This window comes from Ischnura elegans, chromosome 13, assembly GCF_921293095.1.
Source record: "Ischnura elegans chromosome 13, ioIscEleg1.1, whole genome shotgun sequence".
Classification (NCBI taxonomy): domain Eukaryota; kingdom Metazoa; phylum Arthropoda; class Insecta; order Odonata; family Coenagrionidae; genus Ischnura; species Ischnura elegans.
The window spans coordinates 11579389-11604220 of record NC_060258.1 but is presented as its reverse complement, the minus strand read 5'-3'; the positions used below and the strand labels follow the sequence as shown (position 1 = coordinate 11604220).

The window sequence follows — 24832 nt, the reverse complement described above, 5'->3', positions numbered from 1 at the left end:
TATCTCCAAACAAAATGCATCTTGGTTGAATGCGGAAGTTAAACTATCAATGTCAGAACATACTTCACAGTGTCTGGCAAAACTACCAAAGGGTCTAGCAGGTTAAGATGATACAAAGTACCCCCTGCTATTTTGAAAAATAAAAAATGTACAATTAAAGTGCATCCAAAATTATATTTTCAAAATTAAATTAAGCATGTTAGGAAACAATAGAGACGCTGAAAAAATGAATGTTGTTACCTCTACCTTGAAATATAAGCCTAATTTTTTCAGATTTTTTTAAATTGGTGGAACACGGTGAAAAACACAAATAATTGATTGGCGCCACTTGGATCTATGTATTCCAGGAGGATGCTTGATTGGATTGTTGAGAGCAACGATTGTTGATCAGCTTCTAATACTATCGATTAAGAATAAACATCAGCATAAACAATGCCTATCACACTTAGATTAATCGTAACTATAGTATATACCCATACTGTTAAGCTTTAATTTCCTAATTGCTGCTTGAATATGACAGAAGCGGTTATAATTAATGTATTGTCTCTTCGAATAGGCATAAAGGCCGTTTTACACGGAGAAAATCATTGCCCAGGTTATTATTGAAAATATTTGTTGAGATTGCGAGAATTGCACCCTTAGATTAATCGTAATTATTGTTTATAACCATACTGTTAGGCTTTTACCTTCCGTTAAGCGCATTGGATCTGACAGGCTCAGCACAAGTGTTTTTTCACTTCTCCGTGCCAATAGACCCTTTGTTTTGACACGCTATATGCAGCCTTTCGCTTATCGCTTTTATGTCGATAGATCAGTGGCGGATTATTCAGCCTTATCATGCAAAATAACGGTAAAATAAAGCGAAATAAAATCAGTATTGGATGTATAATATAGAAAAATAAAAAACCCTAATCATATAGAATTCATATGCTAAAATACATTACATGTAATAATATTTAATTGCCTAAAGAGTAGATTATATCGCACCTTGCAGGATCGGACCAGGGTATGATGACGGTGTATATAGGGGTATATGCATAGCAAATAAGAAATAATTAATGTGCTAAACTACACTAATAATGGTACTTTGAAGTTTAAAAGTATCACTGAAGCTTGTTAAGAGTTAATTATGTTATTTTACATCTGCGCCTGTAGGGCATATTGCGCTTGACGAAAAGTTAAGTCAGCCTTCAAGCTTGGAGAAATACGTCTGCCTAAAATGATTTTACCATATATCCAGACTCTAATTACCATGAAGTCATTGCCTACATTTTAAGCTAACTTCCTAATGGTTTGAGAATATGACTGGATTTACAGGGACCAGTTTTCGACAAAGCGATGACACTTAATCATTGCTGATGCAAGCAATAGGCATTCTCTGATGCTTGATTTCTAAATCGGTGAATTTTTAACAATACGGACGAATCACGTGCTGCACAGAGAGAGAAAATTTAGTCGGATATATTGCTAAATTGTTGACCCCTAAAACTTTGGAGAAACATATTATTTTGGATGCACATTACGTGTATACTTATATTTTTCAAAATTGCTGGGGTCACTTTTCACCATCTCTACCTGCTAGACCAGGAGTGTCAAATTCATTCACCTTGGCGGGCCGCATTAGCCAAGTCATACAGCTCGAGGGCCGCATGTGTATTTCAGGAGCAATCACAGGAGAATTATATAAAATACCAACGCAAATATATTATAAATATTATTATTTAAAAAGGCAACTGAAAGAGAAGAAACAGCTTATTTACTTTAATTCCTGGTACTAAGACTCCCAGATACTTGACACCTCTTTGCCTGTACAAGTGCATTAATGTTTGGCACAAAGGACTGTGCGGTGGCTATCTTCATTGTTGAGTTTAGATGCTCATCAGTAAGTCGAGACTTGAGTCTAGTCTTGTTCAAGTTCATGACAGGAAAAAGTTGTTTACATACATAGGTGCTGCCAAACATTGAAATGATCTCTGAGGCCAATTGCTTAGATTGGAGATATTTAGGCCCAACACACTGATAAAATGTACCAAGATCTAAACTTGAAATCTTATACTTCAACACAGAACTACATTGGAGTTCTATTAGTTCTAATTGCCAATTTTCTGAGACTCCATCAGCAGTAACAGAGAACGGATTCCAGAAGTGGAGAAAATATTATCAAGGTTTTTTAAGTCTGCAAATCTTTCTCGGAACTCAATCACTGACTTCAAAATTTGTTCACCGTATTTTTCGGTGTTAATTTCAGCACAAAATTCATGTGTCTTGCAGGGACTCCAGCGTTGGAAAATGTATAGTATTACAATCAGCTAGCTGACGTGCAAAGACATCAAGTTTCATTTGAATTGCACAAATGGTTACATGTAGATCGGTCACTATTTTATTGCGGCCTTGCAGCTTTATATTCAGGCAATTCAAGTGTTCTGTTATGTCTACCATGAAAATTAGACCGTGAACCCATTCCTCGTCATTTATTTCATGCACATCCCTTCCTTTGTCATACAAAGACATCTGTATTTCACTTCTTAACTATTTAAAACGCTTCATTACAGCTCCTCTGGTTAACCAGAAAACATCTGCGTCATATGGCAGATCATAAGGTTAATTTCTTCCAATAAGCTGTTAAAATCCTACGGTTCAAACTTCGCGCACGTATGAAGTTCACTGTCTTAAATACACATCCATGACGTGGTCCATCTTTAATATTTTTCTGCAAAGCACTTCCCTGTGAATTATACAGTGAATACTGCAAATTTGTTGGTCTAAATTATTCACAGCTTGTAGTTTTTCCTCTAAATTTGTTTCTACACCAGCTTTTCTAACAACCATTTGAGGTGCTCCAACAGTAGCTAGAATCACAGTTTATTCCCAGTCAACATCGATTTTGTTTAATGTTCCAACCAAACTCTCAAAGATACACATCGCTTGTTGTTGAGCCCTTCATTGCTACCAATTCCACGAGTTCTTCAGTCACTAGCATATTTTCACTTACACCACGAATAAATAATGCAAGCTGTGGTGTGCCACTAACACCTGTGCTTTCGTCAATTGCGAGTGAAAACGCTGTAAACATAGTTACTTTTTATCTTAGTTGACTGTGAAGATCATCTGCTCGTTCAATAATTCTGGACATAATCGTGTTTCTTAAAAGGCTTATGCTCGCAAATGTCTGTCGTTTTTCAGGGCAGATATCTTCTGCCGCCATCAACATACATTTCTTTATACATTTTCCTTCTGAAAAAGCTGTCATACGCTACAGAAAGCGTTTCTGGCTGGCACTTGAAAATCAACTTTATGACTGGGTTATTCTTCAGAGATCAAGGGGAATAGGTCTCTCAACAACTCGAATTTTACCTCAAGCAAGGCAATTTGCACGAGAGAAACAAATAAATGACTTCAAATCCTTTACCTATTGGGGATTCCTATACACGAAGAGGAATAATTTAAGAAATCTTGTCTCGACAAGTATTCGCCAGAAACTACCGCTAGATTAGGAGGCCAAGATGATAAAATGAAGACGATTTTTGAAAGCAGTTTCGGAGTAGATGTAATGCATGTGGGTAATATGGCTTAAATGCCAGTAAGTTTTGATCTTTCATCTGCAAGGGCTGTAAATCTTAAAGGAACAAAGGAAGTGTCGATTGCGATTTAAGAAGTCATGGTGCCGCAGGCCGCGTGTTTGACACCCCTGTGCTAGACCCTTTACGCATCGCCGATACCCCGATTTCTTTTTGTGATCCAGTCTGATACTTAGGATTAATTAATGATCAAAACCTCTCTTGGGCATCGCATGTAAATAAAATCACTAGATCTATTAATCAATGAATTTATCCCCTATTAAAATATAAATATATCATCCCTACATCTCTTAAGCGCAATTAATATCTACTTTAATATTACCATTATTTGACTATTCTGACATTGCTTACCACGATCTTTCTCAAGAATTTAGTCTTAAGCTTCAACGTTCCATGAACAACCAGTGAGGGCTCAGGGGAGCCCTTCGAGGATACAACCACCGGGACCAGGAACCAAGGCCGAGCCTTATACGCCCGGTCACCCGGGGAGGGGAAGGAAGGGAAGGAAAAGGGAAAGAGGTGCCGCCGCGATAGGAGCCCGACGACGCCTCTGGGAGAGGAGAGGTGCGGAAGGTAGGGGACGGGGAAAAACACTTAAACGCTACAGAGCGAAAAGGGCCCACTAAATAGCGAAACCAAGCATACGCAATTATTCTCCCACCATCCCGGGGAGATTTTCCAATGAGGAAGAAAAATACCAGATAGGGACAGTGGGAAGTTCCATGAACAGTTTCATATTTAACTAACAATTATCGGACCATGTAACCGAATATATTAATAAACTGTCATGGCTGAGACTCGATTCTCGACGCCGGCTGCATAATCTTTCTATCCTATATCAAATTCTAAACACAAGAACACCGCCTTACGTATCATGCGAGTTCAGGAGTCTTGATACTGTCCAATTGACAAACACGAGAGGGAATCACAATCTTGTTATACATGATCACCACACTGTCATTTGCAGCAAATCATTTACCGTTACTGCATGTAGGGAATGGAATAATTTCATCCTTTTCACTAGGAACTCATCATCATTGGTATCTTGTATGAGGAGGCAACACAAAGCACTTTCCACTTCACGCAGGTTTTTAACGCCCCCTTCTTGTGTGGGCGTTTTCCTGCAGTGGGTTTATTCGCTGAAGAATACTACACCCTTATCCTCATGTTTTCTCCCACAAACAGAAATATTTTTTACGCAAAATTTTCTCATATACTTTTTTAATTTCTTTTTAGCATTTCACAAATAGTGTTTTTTATATCTTTTGTGTTGAAAACGTTTACTTACCTTTTTTAAATATGTTAACATTGATGCTATCGAGGGGTTAGGAGGAAATGGGGACTTCTTAGTCTCAACCTCGCCCGAATACAGACATCATATCATTATTATTAGAAACGATGTCAAAGGGCTCCAAACTTCAATAGTGCCATAAAACCGCCCCTGTCGGCTGTGCTTTCAATAGGCACGGGGGGATGGGGATTTGTGGCACACAGCTGACGACTCATGCCTAGAGAGTTTGTTTTTCAACAAAAGTAGCACATTTCCCTACGTTTAGTTCACTATATGGTCCATTTTCCTTAGTATAACATGGAACGCACACAAAGAAGGAAATCTTTCAGTATACCACTTGCAGTGCAGTAACAGACATAATTCATTGGTTTCTACGGTGCTGATTCATAGCATCGTTTCCTAACTAAATTTGTCATTTTCTTTGAAATTTCCTCATCATGGTGGCGATTTATATTGCAGCAATCAATGCTAACTTTATTATGAGGTTCGCCATTATATTGAAGGCAATTTCAAGTGGCTCTCTAATTAAATTTAAATAATTTAAAAGATACTGCGGAGAGGCAGCAAAACAATATGCGAAATTATACCCTCGGTATTGTATGCCACCGACCGTGCGTAAAATTATCATTCACGGAGCTGCATTCTTCCTTTGTGACAGCTGTTGGAAGAAGCGATTGAGGCACGCATTATGGACCTGAGAAAATTCCATCGTCGGCTCACTAGAAAATATCAAGGGTGGCCACAAATGAGGATTTTTTCGGGGACCACTTTTAACGTCAAATTCGATAATTACGCACTATACGTCAATTGAAGAAGTCTTTCAGTATACCTCTTGCAGTGCCCCGCGATTCCATAATGAGAGTAATTCTCAGCAATGTGTATTAATTTTACTTTCCGGTGACCCGTTTCTACTACTCTTATAACGATGATCCAGGTATGAAAATGAATTTGGCCATATTGCATCCACACGCTTGCCGCGTCGCCGTGCTCTCCGCCGCCGCCGCCCAGAAGCCAAGTCGACGGCACGCTAAAAACAACGATCTAAATTTCGGGGTTGCTTATTGCTGCAAGAATTTACTTTTGATTCGCAATTTAGAATCTTCGTAAAACGACATGGTATAAGTTGCATGGCGGAAGAGTCTACTTTTCTCTACGTTTATATAGAAAAGGCCGAAAAAAAGGAGCTGCCATTTTGTTATATATCTATGACTAATAGTTGAAAAAAATATTTTAAAACCCTCCAAATAGTAAATAAAGAAGTCTTATTGTGGTGGCTAATCAACTGTGTCAATAAACCGATTCATGAAAATACTGCACGAGGATAAATTTCCCAATTTTCAGAAAAAATTGAGGGTGGTTATTTTTCGCTAAATTTCTTCACCTTTTACCTCAAACATATTGTTCATCTGAAAGCACAGGATAGACAATCTGGAAAGTAATGCAAAATTCACATGAAGGTATGTATGCAAAGTTTCAACTTCTTAGCTCAAAAAAATCGTTTTGAGGTTTCGGCCAGCTTTTTACCATTCTAGCTCACTATGCGGCACTACAGAAACTTTGAGAATTACTCCATCCCATGTATTTTAACCTTGGATTACGCCCTTATATGATAACGTTCTGCATTATGGTTGGAATACGCAATATTATTGCGCTTTCTCCCGCTATGTTGCGAATAGCACGGTGAAATTCCATCCAGGCTATCAGCTCAGGGGCGGTCTGGCCAAGTCGGCCGCTCGGAAGGTCAGCAATCAACGAGGTCCCCGAGCTTAGGGGGCCAACGCAACGCGTATTTCGTGAAGTGGCGGACATGCGCTGTCTTCGCCTCTCCTCTCTCTCCCTCCCCATCTCCAACCCACGCTTGAGGTCTGGTTTCGCTGGGGCGTCCAGGGGCTGCGTCCGACTGCCGCGGCCAGCCGCCACTGACTCATTATATGTGCTACAGGGCAGTCGCTGAGTTGGTCGTGAGCTGATCTGAGCGATGGCTACTAAATTTTCTACTATAGACAGCGAGTGCCTGATAGACGTAAGGAAATATTCACCTCTTTACGGCCACCAATATAATATTTTAAATATTACGCAATGAGGTAGCATACATGGACCGTGATTGCAAGGACATTAGGGCAAAAGCGAAAAAATATTTTTTCTTATATATTTATCAATAAGTTAACATCATTGGCACACATATAATTTACTTTCTTAGTGCACATAAAAGGGGTCAGTCAATGCTCATGAGTCGAAATACACGTTCCTGCTGAAAATTTAAAGCCCCTTCTTCATTGAAAAACTTCATTTAAAAGTCTCTCAGTTCAAAACCTTCTGATCCAGCAAAGCTCCCAGTTCTTTCCGAAGTAGTGATAACATAAGCGACTCTTTTTGTGGAGCTGCCTCACCGCTCACAGCCCACTCCAGAGAGTCGCTCGCACAGTGCGACTCAGCAAAGCGTTTCTGGGTTGAGGGGAGGGGGAAGAGGGGAGTCGAAGGAAGGGGAAGAGGGGAAGGTGGTGAAGGGGATATTTCTGAACGAACTTTTAAAGTGCAACATTTCCAAGATCACAATTTGAAAAATTGATTTCAAATCAATCACGTATTGCATAGTCAAAATGTTTTAGAGGTGATATAACTGAGGAACCATTTCTGCCGATATCTTTCATGAAAGATGGGAAATGTATTCCATCCCCTGTGCTAAGAGATGACGACAATGTATAAAATTCTGTTGTAACAAAATATTGTTTCCGAAACTACATGATCATGTTAACAATTCATAATTAATTTCCTCGATTAATCTTTGTTGTTTGAGTTAGAACACATTTTCATTTTTGTCACGTATTATTTTCATAAATTTGCCGTTGCCGAAGGTTTTACATGAGAACTTCCAACCCTTTTTCTTTCACGACGCACATAAATGCAGGAGGGAGAATTGCGATGAGGGTCATATGTGATTCTTTAGAGTAATACTCCGAAAATGAATCAGGAGAATATTTCAAGCGACGTGAAAAGGTGAGCAGTGGGCTACCCGCGAAAAGTGCCATGTGCTCCCTTTGACCCGCCAAACGTGCGATGAGCCTCAAACGGAAAATATTTGTGGAAGGAGTCGCGTGCGCATGGAGCCGACCTTAGTTATGACATTCGATGTTAAAAAGTGTAGATAGCGTAGCGGACGACGCGGCTGGGGCGACTGCAGCGCATTCGGCGGAAGTTTGCCTAAAACAAGCACCCTCCCCAAACGTTTCCCCACCCCTTCCACTTACCCTTTAGTCCCCATTCCACTTTTCTTCTTGTTTTGCGTGTTGCATGCTGTAAGGATGTTATGGGGATATTATTGAAATAAAATCACAAAATGTGCAAAGCAAATGCCAATTTGTTTCATTGAAATTAACATAAAAATTCACTCAGCTGCCAAGTACAATGATTTGAATTAGTAAGTAAATGAACACTAAACACAGGATGGCGAAAGCCTGACTAATATCTCTCCCTGTCTCACTTGTGTACGCTAAGTTCTCGCACCCACATACACAGTGAACTATAATTCCTCAGTGCCATCACAGATTGCGGGATAGGAGCACCACAAATAAAATTCTTTCACCAGTGGCCACTTCACTGCACTGAATATGAGATTGTTGATTGTTGAAACACACAGATTCGTAAGCAAAATCAAGATCACTATACAAGCATTAATGAGCTTAATGTACGTGATTACTTTAGATGATCACATTTTCGAAAATATATCGTTGTCAACCACTTCACACACCACACGCAGGCTTAAAAACCTGATGTAGAGGGAATCAAACTAGAAAGAATCAACAACTATGTACAAACAACGCCTAAAAACGTACATCGCGAGGGCACTACATTTAATCGGTCCACAGTAAGTAGATGTTTTCATAACGATCAAAACTTTCGAAAAGAGGAGACAAAATTTCATTGGCCGATTGCAAAAATCCATGATTGGTCAATGGGTGAGACAGAGGAAGCACACATATTTCATATTTCCCATTTGTTATCAAAGACACCAACTAAGTGACATTATACAAGTTATAAAATAATTTTTAACGCAATAAATTTTATTAATCAAAATTATCTTACGAAACCATAGCATTAGTTCAGGTGTACACTCGCCAAGCCCTGGTGTCGCACGCTGTCAACAGTTCGCCCGGCCAGTGCCTCCACTGTCGAGCCGACTTCTACCGCTCATGACTCCAATACGCGGAGGGAGTCGTGTGCGGTTTGCGGAGGGGAGGCAGTCACGACTCACCCAATAAGACTCTCTCGCCTCACAGCTCTATCTGCTGAGTCGCACATTTTAACTGACTCACTCGCACACTATTCGTGCACATTCACTATCCCGAAGGACAATGTTTGCTGGTGCTTTTACTTTAGCATCGAACTCATTTTGTGGCCACCGTTGCTTCCTAAACAACAATCTCTAATAAAATATGCAGAGAGCATGCTATTATTATCAATGTTTTGCATATTTAAGGGGTTATCGATATTGGTGGATTTAACACAAGAAAAACTTGACTTAGCATCCCAAATGCATTTTTCGTTACACTACGAGTTAGATTTAACATGTATTTGAATATAATCTTGGCTCTGTCCGCCCGAGATGTTACTTTGCTATATGACTTCATTATGTATTTGTATAATCTACACGCTTCATCTCCAATGATAGCATGGGGCAAAAGCTCATGACACAAGGGAAATCTGGCGGGAAAATTTTTCTAGATAGAAGTATTTGATTTATAGAATATTCCCATGTCCCCTTATTTTACATGATCAGACCTGTCTGGCAACAAATTTATAACTAGCGTCAACCATGACTAGCAACACAATAGAAAAGTATTCCTTGTAGTTAAAAAACAAAGATCCGCTGGGTCATTAGATAGAATTGGGCAGAATATTCTTACGTATTTTCCGTTCATGGGGCACACACAATTTGGAAAGCTCCATCTCTCTGAAAAATCAAAATCAATCTTCTTCAAAGTCTTTTGATTTGGTGGGGGTAGTGGGGGGGTGAACAAAGGCACTAAATGGCTACACAACGCTTTTAGTGTTTCTTTAAGTATCACACCTATATAATTGCATGAAGTACGAAAAGCAAAGCTTAGTAACCGAAAGGTTTCTCATGTACCAAGATGCCCAGAAAAGATAATTCCTCCATGAGTTGACTAATTGGTATTTTTCTATTTCATCATAAAGGAGATATCAGAGAAATACTACGGAGAGAGATTCAGGAGATAATTCTGATTTTCGAGCATTTACACTAGGAAAAAGGCATTGATGTTGAGATATTAGGTCAAAGAACCTCTGACATTATTGATAGAGGTTCTTTGACTTAATACACCGTTATAAAGGTGGAAGAATATTATAGACAGTTACTTAAAATACATGGAAAAACAAAAGCTTGGGAGAGGCTCTGCTGCTTGTCAAAACGTCAAAATGGCTCTTGTATCTGCAGTCGTTATTTCTAGAATTGGTGAAACAGAATAGGAGGGAAGGAAAAATGGAGAGTTTTCCTTTGAGAAACTTGAGGGCAAATTTGAATTCGGATAAGATTTATTAAAATAGTTCTTTTCAGAACATAGAGAAAAACTGCGGAGAGAGATTCAGGAGATAATTCTGAATTTCGAGCTCTCGCATCAAAAAGAAGGTATCGATATTGAGCTATTAGGTCATTGAACCTGTCATTATCGTTAGTGTAATTGTTAAGAAGAGAAATAATTTAGACGATTCAAGAGCGAAAAAATCCATACTTCGATAACTCACAGAAGTGTAAGATATTAAGGAGGAATTCAAAGACAGCAAAGTATTACTTCATGGCTAGCTCAAAATTATAATGAGAGATCAAGGGAGAAATTGGACATAATTAAACACATGACAATGGACAATGAAATTGACCATTTCGTGTAAATCATAGCTTTGAAAATTAAAAAAATATTTCCAATGTTAATTGCGAAGGCATAAGGTATCAGGAGAAAATCGTCTTCCATTTCTACTATGCTCCAAGTCAACCCTTCGACAATCAAACAGTTACTGAAATGAGTTTTGTGTTCGAAACATTGTTGTCAGCAAGGAAATAAAATAATTCACACAGAAAAATTGGGAAAACATCACAAGCCGAATATACATACTACTTCACTCATTCACACGGCCCCTTAAGCGCAGGCATACAAATAAACTCACAGGTAAGGAAAGAAAGGGATAGGAACATATACCAGTCAATATATGTCCCAAGTCAGAGGTTATTAATATAATGCTTCAGATGATACGCTAAAAGAGCATATTTCACCTGTGGATTTCTAAGGAATGGTTTATCAAACAAATACTACTTCTTTCCAGGGACGCCAATATCACCTTCGGGGATTACATCGGGATGTTCCAGAAAAAGACTGAAAACAGATTACGGCAGCTTGGCGAGGCGGAATTTAAGAGACTGATGTCCATTGAAGGTCTCTTGTTTAATGTAGAAAAAGACATGTTGAAGGACATGGGACAAGACCAAATCATCGAGAACATGAGCCGGGTGGCTCTAATCGTTCCGGGAGGTGAAGAGGTAAAGATCTCAGGAACGATGCCTTATAATACAGACAACTTCGTATTGGAAAGAGCCATCCACGCTCACATGAGAAGTGAAACAAAAGATCTTCAAGCTAGAAAATTTGAGGTAAGTTTATGCGTACCACATTCGCATTGTCTACATCTGCGTTTTCCTACATTTCATGGTAAATGATACCAATTCATTAGAATTATAAGAGGGAAAATTACCGAAGAATTTGCTTTTTGGATCCGTCATTAAGGCTACTTCACATTTGGATGTCTGATTATTATCAACCCATAGATACTCCATGCGCCGAAATATCGGCCTGAAATTTAATCGCACGTAAAAAATGTTCATAATCTTTTGAAATTGTTTAACTTTGACACAGGAGACTATATGAATGTTTATCACTTCTATTAAAGTGATATGTCTTCTACTTTATTTGTTGTTCGATATTTTGTCGGTCTCGGTCCATTCCAACTTATGTAACACCGCCCATCCTCATAATCTTCCCCCTCTCTCTCTCCCTCAACCCAAAGTTTCGGCACTAGTGAAGTGAGAAAGTTTTAGCAAGATAGTGTGAATGGATTATAATAGTAAAATGTGCCAGCGAGAACCTTATCCAATTCCTATGTGTTTGACAGCGAAGTGCCCATTTGTGTTATGAGAAGTCCCCTATTTTCCCTTCCCCTTTGTATTTTTCCGGACTTGGATTCATCGCTTTCATTTCGGCGATGCCAGAAAGTACATTCCTTTTAATCCCATTTGTCTTATCACAAAGGCTCGACACTCTGTTCACAGGTTTTTTTCTCGTCCATTGGGCGGAAACGAAATGGTAGGTAATTGATATTTTCAATATCATTTACAGTTTCAACGTCCTGGGAGTCATAGTGAACCCCCGCGCCCAATAACGTTACATTTTCTGTACATGACTTCCATACGCTAAAATTCTTATTTGCGGTTTCTTTAGTTAAAATATTTGTATTTTACGCTTAAATAATTTATGTTCACATTTTTACCTACAATTAGTAATATTTGGTCACAGTCAGTAAAATTTTAAATTATAATACTGCACAATGACGATATCTGTTATACATGTGGCATAAAAAGGGGTAGGATTGTATCCGGCAGTAAAAACGACATATTCCTATGAGACGGCAAAGTATGGTAATGCGGGTTGCGTAACTGCCTATGGATACCGGATTCTGCCAAAGTTGCGAAAACGCAACATTTATTTTGTACCATAAGCAATTTTTTTTGAAGGTCCATATTTTCACTTTACCTTATTTATCATGTTAATATCTAATTTGCTAATTAACGGAACTGTGTTTTCTCTGTTGAAAATGACTCTGCTTATGACAAAGTCACTCAACAGATGAAAGCTTTTTCCTTCGTTCTCCGCAGTCATCAGCCACTAATCAATCATCACTGCCTCAATATTTTACTGAGTAAGCATGGCAAGTCGGTGTGGAAAAAAAAACTCAACTAAATGGAAGATCCCGTTTAGTTAGTCTCATGATAGGTTCTGAGGAATCACTTGGCTCCTCTAAAAGTGCAAAGTCTCGTATTGAATGCTTTCTGCTGTGAGTAAACGACATCATTTTACGGACAGTAATAGTGTCAAAGAATCAATTCATTTCACGAATTTCTCAGTCATTTAGGAGAGAACACGATTCTAAACTCACCGGCGAGGGCTAAATTAAATCATTCGATGGGTTGCTAATATTAAGTCCGCTCCGGATACGACAATGTCCGACATCTATGAAATCAAAATGGCATGGGCATTGATATTTTATTCTATAATGAGCCTAAAAGATTATTATTTTTGCTTCGGTGTATACGATTTAATAATATAAATAGCAGGTAACAACGGCGGGATTTGGACAAATTAGCTCCTTTTCGTGAGATGTCTGTGTTGTTAGCTTAAAATTGTGAGGAAAGTTATCAGACAGGAATATTCAAATCGATAGACAAACAGCTGCTAAATTTCCGAGGTAAATGTTCATTTCATCAGATCATTCCCAATAAGCCCGCTAAATATGGTATTTAAGTTTTGCAATTACTGAAGCTAGAAATATTTACACTAGAACTACGGAATACACATAGAGATTCAACCACCGGCCTATTTAAAATGTCATATAAGCCACATACTCCTGTAATGCGTCAAGATAGAAACATGAAAGGTACAGGATTGAATGCGACTGCAGGAATTGGTATTCCAGCACTCAAGTAGCCTGCTCTAAAAAAACCACCTTCTTTGGGGCTTTAAGAAAACATGAAAAGGAGATACCTTTGCTGTAGCTGAATTTTAAAATAGAAAAGGAAAGATTTGCTATTTTGAATTTATTGGAGACATGACTCTTGCTTCCTTTGCCCCAAAGAAGAATAAAAATGTAATTAAAGTAAATGTAAAAAAATGTAAGTTAAGTTTCGTCAATACATTTTGATTTAAAAATTTATAACAGGTCAGGGGAAATGTTGAAGCCAGAAATGATGACAATGTATGATTTATCTAAGGCAGGCGTTGATACTACAGATGAAATGTGCGGAACATACTTAAAATATAAAAGGTGTAGGCGGTGGCCATTAGTTATTTATTACAGAAGGTTAGATTTTGCTGGTATAAATTTCAAAATGGTATACCTTTCCAAATACCCGGGAACTCAAATTTTTCGTGGATATTTTAAATGGATTTTGGTCGAGATTTAGTAATCTAACTATCTCAGTAATACAAATTCAACTTGTCAATTACTAACCCCCTTAGGACATATATAAAACGCGCCTACCTCTCCTTCATTCTCAAAAATTTCCCATGTCCTCTCACTGTCTTTTCCGACAGGCCTCCCATTCCCGCTTAGTTTCACGCAGTACTTCATTATTCATTTCTTTAAACAGTTTTTGCCCACGACAGTCCTTTGTGACACTTCATCTCCTTATGGCCGTCTATGAAGAGAGAAGACAGTGAAAGACTGTGGACACAGAGCCGGGCTAAAGGATTATTAGAGAAATAAATAATCAACTATAAATAAGTGAACAATACGGGTATTTGGACAATGCCAATCACTTGAGCTCCCTTTCAAACCCATGGTTCGACACTAGTGTTGCCGCGAGACTCGAGAATTTCTCGTCTCGTCTCATTTTCGAGACAACACTCGAGACGAGACTATTGGGTAGAATTCGAGACAAGTCTCAAGACGAGACCCACTGTCTGACGAGACGAGACGATACCACTTCCACGAGACTCTCGAAAGTCTCGAAATACAGACATATGTTTAGCATTGGTATTTTATATAGCTTTATCCCTCAAACTATGACCTTCTATTGAGATGAAGTAAATATTACTTTTTTCTTAAGTATAACATTCTAAATTGAATTCAACAATAACTTCTAGATAAATTATCTAACTATAAAAAAAGAATATTTGCCGAAAAGGCAATTTCTCAATGCAAGAGCGTGACTTCTGAGCCATGTTTGAGATTATTAATGGCCGTCTACTTTGCCTTTTCTCCTGCGATAATAAACTTGGAAAATTTATCCTGCAAAACTGAATTATTTTCTAAAAAGGAAACTTTTAGCGCTTACCCCTACGACAAAATTATCTCGGATAATACTCGCATATGTGTGAAGTATCACTCAGCGGCACTTGCAATCCTTCTTATAGTTTGCTTGCTAGGGGAAAACGATGCCCATTTCGAATAGCGCAGAGCACATTACCTCGGCAGAAAGATGGATGATATTTTAAATAACTATTTACCTCTTCCTGTATGATATACCTTCCGAGGTTTGTGAGAGTATTTAACATAATATCACTAAATTGTGTTGAGGAATAACTACAATTGGATTTCCTTTGACTTATTTTTCTAGCCAAAAGTCCATTTAATCAAAAAGTCCATCTGATCATTATTCATGCAGTCCATTCTAAAAGGGGCTTGAAACCTCTAGAAAAAATCTATTTGCCGATTTTTGCGAATTTTCTGAGAGGAAAAATCATTCGCCCTGACCGGGATTTGAACTCAGATCTCTGGATTTGGAAGTTTTTTATTACTCTTTTGAATAAATGTTTCTTTCTTTCCAATAAAATATTAATAGTGATTTTATGCCTTCAGGTTTCTTTAAAATTTCGATGATATTCCGTTTCAAACCAGCGAGTTGTCCTAAAAATCAACTTCTTTCTTCAACTGTACTATTTTGAAAACTGCTGCCCATTCTGCTTTTGAAACGTCAAGATTGGTCAGCTATTTTAGCTTTAGAGAACGAGATACATAAAACAATAAATATTTATTAAAATTGCTTGAACTTATCATAGAGTAGCGTATTATATATATTATGGAAACTTGGGAAGGATGACGAGAAAAGACTAGAGTCATGTGGGAGGATGTGGATGTGACGAATAAAGGAGAAGGTAAAGTGGCCGGAGAGTGCCGATGAAGTGCTGGACATGGTGGGTGTGGAGAGGCAGATTGTAGATTAGATACGGAGGAGACAGAAGGTATGGATGGGGCGAGTACTTAGCGGGGAAAAGGGGGTTGAAAACAATGTTTAAGGTTAGAATCAGGGATGCTGACTTACAAAAAATATTATGGGGGCCAAACCGGGGATCATGCCACGAGATATTTTATAAGTAGTGAGTTTAAAGTTTTTTTTAGCATTTAAGAAGAGTCATATGATCAAAATAAGAACCCTGATAACTCGAATCTCGATATCTGGACACTCCGGAGAAAATTTGCAAGCCGGACAAATTTTTTCCTCACACCAATTACAAATTTTTGAGGGGGCTCGCGCCCCCTCAGGCCCCATGGAGTTGGCGCCACTGGGTAAAATGTTAGGTAAAAAGGGATAGGAAGGAAAAAAAGAATTTTTAGATAGAATGAAAGGGAGTAGGCCTTCTTGTGAATTGATGAGGGAAGTGGTTAATGGGGAGGGAGGATCCCAGAATTCTCCTCAAGTACTCCATGGAAACCTACCTTAATTGGTAGGGCACTTAATTAATAAGCGCATTATATTAAGCAAGTTTACAAAAATTTTCAACGATACTGATCATGTGTCATGAAAATTATAAACAATTGAATGATAGCATGCCAAAAAGGCGAAGTCATCTAAATCTCATCCGTCCACTGGGATAGGATTTAATTAAATTCCCGCTGCGCTTGAGGGGTTAACATTATTTTTACGTTTATTTTCTTAAGCCTTCTTTGGATAAATTTAATTAAATTTGTGTCTACATTCCCTTTTTAGAAATTTTTCGTTTTAAGCTGAGGCGGTCTGGCCAGGTCGGCGATCGCCTAGGGCCCCTAGCTCAGGGGACCCCCAGAGTCTTCTGGATTATCTATAATAGGCTACATAGTGCATAACATTCATAACGCTTTGAGGGAGTTGTGTTAAGAACTGCCATTCAGAGGACTTAGGTTTCGGCCCTTCGGGGTTCGAGCTTCGGGCCCCCCACAACGCTCTTGAATATCATGGAACGGCCGCCTTGCTTTGAGGCACTGATAGTGTCTCTTCTCTCTCTTTCTTGTCCCACACTTTGGCCAAATTCGACGACGAGTTCGTGTGAATATCCCTTGTGAGATGAGACCACGGTGGCAACCGCAAGTGTGACCTTGAATATATCGGTATATATTGGGGACAGCTGCGGATCATATGACACGCAATTTTTCCCCCGTCTACTCTTCCCAAAATTTAAGTTCCGTAGCAAAACCCGATTTACCCGAAGGTAGTGGATACCGTAATTCATTCATCCAGAAAAAATATCAGATAATTTGTCTGTGTAAAGTTACACATCTCACTTGTCTGATTTATTGGCTAAGGGGTATCTATTACCGTGGAAATCAGCGCCAAGTAGTTCTCCCAGGTCGGGAAGCAGGAAAGAAAGCGTTATTGGAGGGGGAAAGTTGCGCGCACAGCACATATATTCCCTTTTTTCCCTCACATAGATCGCGAAATACTTATGAATCCTTAGTAGTTCAGTGAATGCATGTGGTGAATGCTGGTTTGACAAGTGAGAGGGTTTCATGCTCAATTGAAGTGTTAATATGAAACGTGTTAACAAACGCGGTGCGCAGAAATAAATGAGAAGAAAAAAAATACTTTTTTATGTTAATAATATCTCAAAAATGTCAGTGCTTGGCTGAACAAGAACTGAGTTTCCTGAATCGGTTTACTACACAATGAGAGTTTAGATACAGATTCAGGTACGTTGTAATATCCGTATTTTCATTTTAATAGTATGAAAAATACAGTCTTTTGAGGCGCTTCCAGTCACCTTCCCGTAGGGTTATTTCTTCTCTTAACAATTGTGTTTATTTTTTAGTTCGTTTTGTACATGTATTTTAATTATTTGTGCGCTTGGTTTCTATTGTCAATAAGTATACGTAACGCAAACAAAGGAAAGAAACGCAATATCTGCCGTGATATACCTGATACCAGAGGCGGATCTAAGTTTAGGCCAAGGGGGAGGGCGGTTAACCGGAACCGGTTAGAAGGGGGTCTGCCAAAGGGGTTTAAAAGGGGGAAGTGGGTCTGAGGAAGGGGAAGGGGGTATATAGGATATTCTGGATTTTCGAGACAAAAACGGCGGGTTTTGGCTTATTCTTTGTTAAATAAAGATTACTATTCACACACAGTAAACCGATTCATTAGTAAAAGTTTTATGGTGGTCATCTACATCTGCATACTACCCCGCAAGCTGCCTCAATAGGCGTGTGGGGGGGGATGTCAGGGCACCCGCCGTATCCATTTATAAAGGAAATTTTCTAAAGAAATTACACCTAGCATGTATTTAAATCCTCTGTCGTTCAGGGGAGATAACGAATTCCCGCACCCATCCGTTCGCCTTAATATTTCGCCTTATTTTATCGTTTTGGTCGTATCTGGAAATGGAGTGGGGTTCTTACATGATGATCTTTGTGCCGCTCTTACTATTCAAGATATCCATTTTCAATTTCTCAATAAATCTAAGTCTAGCGTGCAGCCTCCGAGTCTCTAGCGGCTCCCAACTCAATTCGTTTAACATCCGTGTGACTATTTCTGCACGCCAGCAGCAGTTTTTGACGAGTCCCGAATCCCGGATAGTTTGGAGGGAATGAGGGCTTCAAGAGGACGGATTCCACGAAAACCTCTGCCACCTATTTTAAATCTATCATTGCAATAAAATGATCCGAAAAAGTTAGGAAATTGATCTCCTGAACTATTCTTATGGATTTTCTGCGGGCGCGTTGCTTCCCGTTCCTTTGACGTATGCATGTTCTCAGTGTTGATATCCCAAACCCTAACTCAACTTGATGGGAGTTCTCTGATAGACTTTTGAATTCAAGGTCGGCATCGAATCAAATATCAGCAATATTTAAAGAAGGTGTAGAATTGACCTTAATTGCTATTGTTTTATTTCTTACCGTAAGTGTGTTGAATTTGCCTGTAATACTACAATTTTATATATTTATAACGAGTACAATTTTTGTGACTCCGTGAACCCAAAATCACTTAGAAAGGAAAGCACAAAAATAATTGAATTATTGATTGGGTCCATTAATATTTTACAGTTACTGACCAAATACATTTTAAAAATACAGCTTCACTAGTTTGAAGAATATGTAAATGGACATGCTAAAATGCATCCAAATATTTTTCCTGTTATTTTCTTCTCTACCACACAATTTTAATTAGCTAGCTGTTTTATATGGACGAAACAAGTTGTTACACATAATTCTTAAAGAAAATAGTTTGAGATATGTTTGTTAATTAAGGTTTCAATTTTTCTACAGAATTAATATCTCAATTTTTGCTCAAGTTTTTTATCTGCACTTTAAAATAATTATAGCCATCTAGTATGGACAACATCTAGGTACTTTTGACTACATCTATATGCTATGCAGAAATTTATTAGACATAATTAATACATAACAACCAAAAGTGTTAATCAGGCCTCAAAATGTCCTTTGTAATATTTTACAAATTTTGTTTGTTTAATTTTATCTTGTATTTTTGAGCCAGAATAGCGTCAAAACCCCTTTCCGGGCATGCGATATCCTAAAATTTTCGAGCGGGCGAATCCTTCGGTTAGGGGGGACCCATTATGAGCTCCAGCCAAAGACCCCAATTCACCCCAGACCGCCCCTAGTTTTAAGCTACGAGTTTATTCATTGAGAATCAATAATTTTTTACGCGTTAACGTGACTGGTGTCCAGATCAATATCTATATATATATATATATATAAGAATGTAAACAATCGTGTTAGTAAGAACACTAATAACTCGAGAATGGCTGCACTGCTTTTAATGATATTAGGTTCTTTGGATTAGTCTCAGTCCCGGATAACATACAGGAGTTTTAAAAAAGGATAATTTCACAAAAAAAAATCATCTCTTTCTTAGTGATAGGTATTTAGGAGTTAGAAAAGTAACAATTGATAAGTCGGTCAAAACTACAAAATATATTATTTGTTTTGTTTTTACCAATTTAATAACTGAACTTCGTAACAATATAACATTTTAATTACTAAATATATTCAAAATATTGAAATTTCATTAAACAAATTGAATTCGAGCTAATTGTTAGCCCAGCTCGAGTGAACACTACCCTACTGCATTTGTAAACAAATATCCAAGCAATTGTTGACAAAAGCTAATGTCCTTGTGAATCGAGCAGTTTGATTTCCCTTCCTTGGAATGTTTGCAAATTAGTTTCATCGAAAGGTGAGCTGATAAACAAATTGTCAAAAATATGATTGATCACCACAAAAATCACAGATGGCTTATTGAGCCAACAATTTTCACTGCCTAGAACGAAGATGTTGATTACTCGAACTAGGTAAATAAGGATCAAATAATTGGTACTCTGTATGAATTCTAATCTTTTACTTGTGTAACAGACGAAAACGAAATCACCAACTATCTATCTGAATATTTTAAGTCCTTGGACGTACCTGGATTACAAAGTCACGATTTACAGCTAAATGTAAGCTATGTGTTCATGATCTTTCGAAACCTAAACCAACCATAACTGCAACGGAACGCGTTTGGTGATTAAAAAAATGATAATGAATGTGATTCACGCGACTTTACTCAAAGGAAAATTCAAAGGTGAGGAAGTTCACTTTCCAAAGATTCCATGATCCCAACTTACATGTCCTTTTGAGCTTAAACGTAATCAATTTCCAATTCGTGCTGCATTCGTGATAATGATTAACAAATCGCATGGTCAGTAGGGTGTTGCTTATTTTTTATTTTTTCTCGGATTTTTGATTTCTACCTCTCAAAATATGCTATGGGGTGCAGAATGGATATCCTAAAAATTTCAGCTCAATTGTTTAACATTTAGAGGTCGCTCAAAGAGCATAAATGCAATAACATTAAATTTTCACATTTTTTTTAAGTAACATCATTTTCAGGGGTAACGCACGATTTTATGCCCCTTTAGGACCTAAATTCGCTCCATTTTAACGTCCGATTAATAGTTTTCCAGGAATACAATACTTTACCGCTAGCTACAGCCGCGCGTCACACCCCTGAGGGCTAGCTGGTCGCTCGCGGGCCGCATTCACGGTCAACTGATCACGGCATTACGCCCCCCTCACGCCTTCTCTAAAGAGAGTCGGTGGAAGAAAGGAGGAGTTACCTAAAAACTTGTATGGTTTTACATTGTTATAAATTCTGGAGACTTATTCGTTGAGATGAATTCGCAGAATAAATGGAACCATTAAGAATGATGTTTAGAGACAACTGTGTATGTTTTCTTACCCAAGTTTGCGTGTTTCACATTTTCTTTAACCTCATCGCAGACGGATTTTCAATGGCGTAGAGTAAAATTTCGAAGTCGAAACGCTATTGATAAATACAATGTTGTTTATCGCGCGCAAGTCTAGTGAAGTATTCCTCATCGGCGTCCCTATAACAGCTATCGCTGCTTGTTTCGAGAAAAATAAGCTGACTTTGATTCGCGAAATGCTGCATTTGTTCTATCACCACCACTTAAAACGAAGCACTTAATAGAGAGAGAGGTGGCAGAGAAGTCGGCGCGACGAGTAGAGAGGAAGAGAAGATATGACGAGTATCGCAGCAAGTCTGAATTAAAGAGTAAACAGAAAACTAAGTAGACCTTGTAAAACTAAACCGCTATCGATTCCCTTTTCATGTTATTACATTGTTGCTAATGATACGTCATTCTTTTAAGAAATGATGATATTTTAATCTTAAGTAGTGAGGATGTTTCTGAAACGAATTCTATTGATGACAAGCCAACGGAGTTGTCAAGTAAAAGATAGATTGGTAGGAAAATCCTCATTACACCCCAAATTGCACTGATCTTTGATGCCTTGTGCATTAACGCTAGATGAGCAGCAATGGTTCTTGCTGCTACTATGTTGTAGTAACAGGGGTTACTGTCTACTAAAGGAAATATTTAATAATTCGTTGAATTAAGTAATTAAATATTATTTTGCATATTACGTCATTAGGTGGTTCTATAAATCTCATGGCTGATTGATGAAATAAAAACAACATTAAAGATTCCATAACTCACCGGAATTGCTAGTGGCCGGGCCGGGTCACTGCTGAGATTGTTCACGATTGCATTGAATAATGGAGGTTAGCGAACATAAAAAAGCATTTTCAATTGATTCAACAAGCGTAAATAAAGGTAACTAATTGTTTTCATATCTTAGGTTCTCAATCTTATCATTTTTTGGGGATTTTAAACCTGAGAATTTCCTTTTTATATGTAATGTTCGAAGAACAGTGATGTAGTTAATTTAAAGGATAAACTACAGCAAACACTCGGTATGAAAAACGCCAAAATAGTATACGACTCCTCCTTTCTTCCGCCGACTTTCGCTAGGGAAGGCGCGAGGGGCGTAAGGCATGACGGTCGATGTCCGTGAATGCGGCTCGCGAGCGACCAGCTCGCCGTCAGGGGGGTGACGCGCGGCTGTAGCTCGCGCTAAAGTATTGTATTCCTGGAAAACTGTTGAGTGGACGTTAAAATGGAGCGAATTTTGTCCCTGAAGATCCATAAAATCGTGCGTTACCCCTGAAAATGATGTTACTTAAAAAAATTGTGAAAATTTAATGTTATTGCATTTATGCTCTTTGAGCGACCTCTAAATGTTAAACAATTGAGCTGAAATTTTTAGGATATCCATTCTGCACCCCATAGCATATTTTGAGAGGTAGAAATCAAAAATCCGAGAAAAAATAAAAAATAAGCAACACCCTAATGGTCAGTCTTTCAGTTTGTGTTCATGTGCTAATGAAAGCCCATGATTTTCTCATGGTCAATTAAACGTGGTATGTTAACGAGTCGGTAAACTATCCGCTGTATTTCTTCCTTCGCTTCAAGGGCGCAGCTAGGAATTAAGAATAAGGGGGTTTTAGGCGCAGCTAATACTACAGGTGTGTAGGGTATTGAAAACTAGCTAAGTTAAGCGAGGGGTGTGAGGGCCCTCCCCCAGATATTTGCTTAAGATAAATGGCTCAAAATAGTTGGTTTTGCGGATGTGTGATTAGTAAAATATGTTTTGTTTGTTACTCATCCGTCCCCTTGATAAAAACAACAAAAGTTTTCATAAAAAGTTCTGTGAGCTCTTGGGGTATTTTAACCCCCAACAACCCTTCTCGCTGTGTCACTTCTTCGCTTCGATATATTTATTAACCTTCATCTTCTTTATCCCTCGCCTGATAAAAAAACACAAAATGTTGTTTATCAGAAGATGCTTGACGCAAGACATTAAACCCGAATGTGTAGGGCACACCGTAGTGCGTTTACGAATGCAGCACGTTTACGCAGTGCATTTTTTCCAAACAGAGATACTATAACTGGCGCGCCTTAAGTCATTTGATACGAATGCTGCTTCATACGGGCTTTTCTTACAAGATTTTGAGCATCAGTCAAGCGTCGGCCTGGCGTTGTTTGAACCTGCCCCGTGAACGGGCCAAGTTTACGTAACGGACTTAAACCTAAAAACATTTTTTTACGGTTAATAACACAAATAGCCAACAACTAAATGCGTATAATTTTTATTTCATGAAATGCTTTATAAAACCGCAATGCCCAAAACTTTTCAAGCTTAAACGTAAAGAAATTAATTGAAAAAAAATCCGCGTAAACATACTTTGATCCACCGATCAATCTACGATGTAGATTCATTAAAGAAAACTTTGATACTCATTTACGTTGTTTTATTGAATGTGTATCCTTATTTTATTATAATGAATTAGACATGATTAAAAACGATACAGCCGCTCTTGATTTATAATTGGTTTAACCAAACTGTAAGTTCATTGATTGATAGGTGGTACAAAGTTCGCCGGGTCAGCCTGTATAATTATGTTAATAGCTTTCTTATTTTGAGGTTCCGATTCAGCGAAAAAGTCGCTAAGGAAACGGCTTTTATAGTGCTAAATTTATTTTGGAACCTAAGACTTGACATCTTAGTCTATGAAATTCAGATTTCTTAAATCTCTTTTTTAACATTGAAACGCTATAAGACAAATTCAAATATTTTGTTTGAACCCATATTGTGAGGACAAAACGTGAAGATTGTAAAATTCAGCCTACATTGAGCAAATACTACACCAAAGAAAAGGCGAAAATATAAAACTAGGACAAAGATTTTAAAAACAGAAATTCAGTACCTCTATTTTAAGGGAGCCAAACTAAAATTGGAACTTTACAATCTTTATCTCAAACTCACCAAAAATCTTAATGACTTCGAGTTCAAATTTTGGATGGATTTTGACATAAAAGTACACCGCTTTAGCCTATACAAAACGTTGGAATACGGCATTTTGTATTTCCGAACAATTTTTCTCACTATCTCTATAGCCAACATCGAATCATCGATCAAATTTCTAGACATGGAGGCAAAGAATTATATCCGAAAAGACTGCCAATAAAGAACCATTGCTAACATTTCAAAACACAAACACGCGATGTGACTCCCCAATTAACCTCTCCTATGAATTAAACTTCTCAAATCAGAAGTGCTCTCCCACCTGAAATCATATGAAGGAAATAGCGAAGTGATACTAAAAATAAAATATATATCATCTGAAAATAACATCTCTGCAGGAAGGCTACATTAAAATTCCAAAAAATCTCACACTTAAAGCCCGTAGGAAAAAAGAAAAATTGCCCAGATCCGAATTTGTTTTCGTAATTTTGGCTTAAAAGTGTTATATTTTATCATAATTTATTGAAATAAGTCGTTACGAACAACAATTTTTAAGTTATTTAAGGTTTTTTGGCGTCATCTGTTGATGACGCTCGGAACTTGTGAAGGGAAAAAGCTGCAGCGCTCGCAGCGCTTTTTCGTAAATTGCACGCGGCAAGTCCTTTATTTTCAAACTATTTTTAAAAAATTGTCTATAGAGTTGATTTATAAGGTTACAGGTTATAGATTTAGGCATTTTTTTAGTTATCTGATTGGCATTTTT

General features: G+C 38.0%; 1 protein-coding gene across 1 annotated transcript in view; it reads left to right on the top strand.

Moving 5' to 3' along the window:
• The window catches only part of LOC124170021, a 343638-nt gene that overhangs the window by 112646 nt on the left and 206160 nt on the right, over positions 1 to 24832 (top strand). The window lies entirely within an intron of this gene.